We start from the raw sequence: 6,413 nt of genomic DNA, 5'->3' as shown, positions 1-6,413 counted from the left end.
CCACCCCAACTTGAGTTCAGGTCTGAGAAGCCTTAACACAGGAGGAAGTTGGATCCATACTTCCCTATGTGGCTGTGTTAGGGGCTAGTTACGATCAAGCCTAATATTATTGTCACTTGAACATACACTGACAGGCATGTGATGGTTGGTTATTGTGTGGAAAAATAGCATGCATTTCTTCTCAGTGCCCACCTGCTAAGGGCTATTACCACATATATCTTAAATGTCCACGGGTAGGTGAACTTTGGAGTGAAATGTAGGTTTTATTTTTAAAAAAATCAACACAACCAAAGGAAATGTTTGCAAAAAATTCTTATAAGAAACAATTCCTGAAAAAAACTACTAAATATTCTCGGATTGGTTTGCAACACAGACATTGCAGCATTGCACCAGTGCTTGAAAACCACAGCCAGAAAGTGGCTGGAAACAAAAGTGGAACTGGACAGTTTATTTTCACTGTTGAAGTTTGTGTGGATTGCAAAATAAAGGAGTTTAGAAATTCCTGCTGTTTGAAGACACCGAAGTGGGGTTAGTAACCTGAAGGAAGCGTGGCTCCGAACCTGAGAGCGTCCCTTTCAAAAGAAACCAGACATGAATTAGATGGGTTTTTGACGTCCACAATTGTGTTGACTTCAATAGAGCTAGGCCAGCTGAAGAGCTATTCCGTTAAGACAGTAGTAACTTAGGCATGTAGGCCAGGGGGTGGGCAAACTTTTTGGCCCGAGGGCAACATTGGGGTTGCAAAACTATGGAGGGCCGGGTAAGGAAGGCTGTGCCTTCCCAAACTGTCTGGCCCCCGCCCCCTATCCACCCCCTCCCACTTCCTGTCCCCTGACTGCCCCCCTCAGAACCCCCAGCCCATCCAACCCTTCCTGCTCCTTGTCCCCTGACCACCCCCTCCCAGGACTCCCACCCCCATCCAACCCCCCTGCTCCCAGTCCCCTGACTGCCCTGATCCCTATCTACACCCTTGCCAGGCCCCCCAGAACCCCCTGCCTATACAACCCTTCCCCGTCTCCTGGCCCCTATCCACACCCCTGCCCCCTGACAGGCCTCCCTGGACTCCCACGCTTATCCAACCCCCCCTCCCCAGAACCTCCACCCCATCCAACTGCTCCCTGCCCCTTAACCAACCCCCCTTGCTCCCTGTCCCCTGACTGCCACCCAGGTCCCTCCGCCCTTTATCCAACCCCCCTGCTCCCCACCCTCTTACCATGCCGCTCAGAACAGCATGTCTGGCAGCCGTGCCACCCGGCCGGAGCCAGCCATACTGCCACTCTGCTCGGAAGGAGTGCTCCGCTTCACCGCCCAGAGCGCTGCCCGTGCGGTGGCGTGGCTGCGGGATGGGAGGGCAGCAGGGGAGGGCCCAGGGGCTAGCCTCCCTGGCCAGGAGCTCAGGGGCCAGGCAGAATGGTCCCGTGGGCTGGATGTGGGCCGCGGGCTGCAGTTTGCCTACCTCTGATGTAGGCCCTGATCCTGCACCGTAGACATCAATGAGAGTTTTGCTGTTGATTTCAATGGGAACAGGATGAAGCCCACTGAATTCAGTGGACTAGACTGTGACCGGTAAGCACCTACTCACAGGAGCAGTCCCTTTGAACTTAATGGGACTACCATGCTTATGCTCACCTATTGACAGTCTGCTCGCTTTGGGTCAGATTTTGTCACCTTTCCCTTCACCGAGCAGCATCGTATTTGAGAGCAGGCTGATGAAAATCAACAGGACTGCTTCCAGAGAAGGTGCCACTGAACAGGAGCGAGGGGGGCAGAATGGGCGAGTGGCAGGAGTCAGCACTGTGAATCGGGCCCTGTCCTCATCCCTATTGTGAGAGCACCACGAAGACGCGCCCCATGAACAGCAGACATCTCCTGGGCGTCTGAGCGTGGCCATTGGGTCTGTCCAGGAATGAAGAGCAGAGGCATGTGGCAGTGGGGCGGTGGGTGTAGGATGGACAGACGGCTCCAGCAAACAGGCTAGTGCTGAAATGCTACCAAAAATATCCCTGCCAAGGGCTTTTTATTTAGACACTGAGCTCAGGGAGGGTGGGAAAGAGGAGGCCATCTGTTCTCAACGCCAAAATGGGCATTTGTTTCCCAAAGCCACTAGGGATGTGTCCCCCACTCTCTGGCCCCCTTGTCATCTTCCCACAAGGGGAAAGGGGTGCTGGGTCTTCAATGTCCCCCAAGGGGCTCGGGTTCCAGCTGCTGCCAGGCTGATCTTCCCCTCCGCTGCTCCCTCTCCCCCTGCAGACAGTTATTTCAGATGCGGCCGTAAAGAGACCAAAATACTTGGCAAAGTTAGGCTATAATTGGCCCAGGAGCTGTCAGCCTCTTGCTTTTTTCCCTCTCTCCTGGGCTGCTTTAATAGTCTCTGAAACTCAATCCCCAGAGCCGCCTCCTCCACCCCTTCCCTTAAACCAGCCCCACCCTCTCCTTCACNCCCCCTCCTCCTGCTGCTCCCCTTCCCTTAAACCAGCCCCACCCTCTCCTCCACTCCTCCTCCTGCTCCCCCTTTGCCCCCTCCTAAACCCGCCCTAGCCCCTTCTTCCTCCCCAAACCTGCCACTAGCCCCCTCCTCCTGCTTCTTCTCCTCCCCTAAACCTGCCCAACCCCCTTCTCCCATTCCCCCTCCCCCAAACCTGCCCCAACCCCCTCCTCCCACTTTGCCCCTGCTCCTCCTCCCCTAAACCTGCCCCTAGCCCCTTCCTGCTGCTCCTCCTCCACTAAACCTGCCACTAGCCCCCTCCTCCCACTCTGCCCTTGCTCCCCTCCCCTAAACCTGCCCAACCCTGTCCCAGCCCCCTCCTCCTGCTGCTGCTCCTCCCCTAAACCTGCCCCTAACCTCTTCTCCTCTCAGCCATCTGACCCTAACCCCCTCCTCCCAGGTCTCCCTCCTCATCTTCCTCCCCCTCCCTATCTCCCTTTTGCCCCCTGCTTTACATCAGCCCCAACCCCCTTCTCCCTCTTCCCCTTTTAACCCCAAACCAGCCCATCACCCTTTTCTGTCAGCCTCCTCCTGCTCTGCAGCTCCACTCCTCTGTCTCCACACCCTGTCCCCTCCTCTCTCTCCCCTCAGCAAACCCCATTATAAACCCTCTCCCCTCCTCCCTCATGTACACCCTCAAATCAGCTCCTCACCCCTTCTCTCAGCCCCTCCCTCCCCAAACCAGACCCTAGTCACCTTCCTCTCTGCTCCCTCCCTCCACCCCATCCTCCTTAAACCACTCTCTGGCCCCCTCTCCTCCTAAAGCTTCATCCCCTCCCCTCCTATCTAAGATCGCTCCCTCCCTTATCCCTCTCCCTTCCTTTCACCACACCCCCTACCCCTCTTCCCTCCCTCAACCCCTCCCACACACCCTCCTTTCCCAGATCCCAGTTCATTACACTTTCCAGCTCTCTCCCTCAGAGACTAGTCTAACCCCGAGCATTGTCCCTACTCAGGGCTGCTTCTCTTGTAGTTAAATCATCTCTCCCTGGAGTTGGACTCCTTCAATCCCTTCTAGCTGTATTTACTTGTCTTTTTTCTCTGTGTGTCTGTGTCATTTTTCTCCATTTCCCTGTCGGTTGCTGGGATGTAGGATATAGAGAGTGGGGTTTTTCCTCCCCTCCAGTACCCTGCTGAGTTTTGGTGTATTTTTTTTCTTCTTCTTCCAATCTGGGGGAACAAGTGCCAGTCTCCACTTTGGCTGACAACTCTGCAAAGTACTTTTCAGCTGAGTGTTGAATGTGGCTCGGGAATTGGGCGACAGTTGGCAGCTTTTCTGGTGCTTTTTTGCTACAGGTAAGAGGAATTTTTGTAATCCTAACAGCCATGCACTATAAATATCTGAAGACAACCCTGGTTTATTAGTTTGGATCCATTTTTTTTTCTTTGCGCACTGTGGGTGAAACTAGTGCAGAAGTTTTTGTAGACATGTAGCAACAGGATCTGGAGTTAATGATACAAGAAAAACCAAGAGGAATTGGATTAAATTGTACATAACCCACGTTTTTTATTTTAGTCTGCAAAATTTTAACTGTGCCTGCACGCTGTGCTGATGTTTCTGTCAACTTATTACAATACTGAACTTGTGAGAGCCAGGTGCTATGTAACTGCTAGATTGCTGGCTGATTATAACGAGATAGATGCAGAGACTTAGAAACTGGTAATGTCACCATTAAGGAAAGTCAAGGGTTTAAAGCCGATCTGAGCTTTTTGGATGTCACAGGAGTGTTCCTTTATAACCATCATTTTTCAAGTTGATTCTGCAGGTCACACTCAGATCAATATTTTGATTTATGTAGCCTTTTCCTGTACTTACACTTTCTACCAAACCAAACTTATTTAGTTCTGGGTAACCTTTTCTCCACCTCATATTTATTATAAAGCCACTTTGACCCAATTTCTCACTGTAGAATTTGTTTTCCTCTAAACATAGAGCTCTTGCCTAATTCAGCAGTTCTTTTTACTTTTTCTTTATAGCATTTTATATATCTGATGCTCTTAGAGTGGTCATTGACTCTTTGACAGCTGACACTCTGCATCCCTTAGTGTACTTAATGCGGGGTGTGTGCATGTGCTTCTGACCTTAAAATAACACATTCCATCTGCTCTCCATGGACATTGAGGGGCAGCTTTTGAGAAGCAAGCACCTGCAAAATCTGTGCGGGCAACTGTACGCTTAATTTTCATCCATGATCACTGCACTTGCCTGTGCACTGCTTCAGTTTGGTATGGCAACTGATCAGCTATGCAACTGACTAGCCATTTTTGAGTGTAAATACCAGGTTTGATCATGTAGTCATGATAACAGCATGCATGGCTTAGACATGGAAGTACACACATCATGCACATGGGTGCACCCTCCCCCCACAAACCCATGAATCTGGCCTTGAAGATTCTATGGCAACTTATTTTTTTGGAAGAGCAGGAGTTTTTCCTCAGTATGGTTTGCCAAGATTTCAGCTCCTGTCGTTGTCATTCATGGTTTTCCAGTTTCCTGTTGCCTTATACATATGTGGAGGGTGCAGTTTAGTGGTGCTGTGTGTGCCTGGTTTGCAGAGTGCTCTGGGAACTTTGGGGTAAAGTGTGTCATACTCATGACAATATTTGCTATTGTACACATACTTAATAGAATTGACAACTTGTTACTAGTTAAAAACTGGACTCCAGCAGGAGTGGCGGAACATCCCCTACCCCGCCTTTCCCCCTGAGGCCCCGCCCCCCCATTCACTCCTCTTTTCTCCTGCCCCCGTTGCTCACTGCTTTTCGCCGCTCCTCTCCCCTGCTCCATCTGCCCAGATCAGGAGTGACTCACCCGGAGAGCTGGGGCTGGGAGCTGGAGCTGCCCAGCTCAGGTAGGAGACAACCCTGGCTGAGTAGAGGCTGGCGTGGGGGATGACCCAGCGCCTTCCCCACCCACCGTAACCAGAAGTAGATCTGAGTGGACACTATCGGGTCCCCTTTTCCACTAGACTTTCCAGTTGAAAACCGGGCCCCTGGCCACCCTAATCATTACAAAATGTAGAGAGTATTATTACAGAGTAATGGTTGGGAGTCAGTATTGCAGACTCATGGGACTACTTGCATGCGTAAGTAGAGCTCAGTATGAGTAAAGGCAATTAGAAAGACTTTTACTACCGTGATGCTGATGAACGGGGATATTTTACTCTCAGAATATCTACCAAAATGCTGCAGTTCTCATGGGGCTCGACTGTTCCAGTAGATATGGCTCCTGCTATGGGGCAGTGTGGAGTTTCTCTCCTGGGATTCTGCCCAGTGGAAACCAAGGCACAGAGACGTTCAGAGCCACATCTTGAGCTCCGTTACAGCAGCCCAAGCCTGGCGAGTCTCCATTGACTTACCTACGAATACAAGAACGGTCCCACTGGGTCAGGCCAAAGGTCCGTCTAGCCCAGGATCCTGTTCCCGACAGTGGCCGGCGCCAGGTGCCCTGTGTAACCAGACTTCAGTGGAATTGCTCTGGATTTAACTGAGGCCAGAATCTGGTACGGCAGGACTTGCCTAAAGTCACTCAGCAGATCGATGGGCAGAGTCAGGATTGGAAGTCAGGCCTTCTGACTTCAGTCCCCAAGCTCTAACCAGTAGACACTGTTGCCTCAATTGATCATTTTGGGGCCAAGTCTTGTTCACTTGACAATGGAGGTAATCTCCTTGATTTGAGTGAGACCACTCGCATGAGTGAGACGAGGAAGCTTTGGCGGGGGCCAGTTCTTCCACCCTTTACTCATATGGCACAACCCATGGCGTAAAGTACTACTCAGTATTAGAATTAGGCCTGGGGGCTGGCTGTAGGCTCTTCCTGGAGGAATAAAAATCTTTTGGGTGGGTTTCCTGAGCTCTGAGACGTGTGTCTGTGAGAGAGAATCTGTATATGCATACGCTGAATCCTTGCCTGCCTCCCATTGCTGAC

The 6,413-nt window shown here is 51.4% G+C and overlaps 1 protein-coding gene across 1 annotated transcript in view; it reads left to right on the top strand.

The window, feature by feature from the left end:
- Positions 1–3,364: 3,364 nt before the first annotated feature.
- COL22A1 (collagen type XXII alpha 1 chain) overlaps positions 3,365–6,413 on the top strand; it is a 302,778-nt gene continuing 299,729 nt past the window's right edge. Inside the window, exon 1 of the mRNA XM_034763665.1 lies at positions 3,365–3,781. The gene's annotated coding sequence lies outside the window, so the exon portion shown is untranslated. The remainder of the gene's footprint in view (positions 3,782–6,413) is intronic.

Source organism: Trachemys scripta, chromosome 2 (genome assembly GCF_013100865.1).
Source record: "Trachemys scripta elegans isolate TJP31775 chromosome 2, CAS_Tse_1.0, whole genome shotgun sequence".
NCBI lineage: Eukaryota > Metazoa > Chordata > Testudines > Emydidae > Trachemys > Trachemys scripta.
Note: the sequence above shows the minus strand (reverse complement) of the source record. Positions and strands in the feature narration are given on the sequence as shown.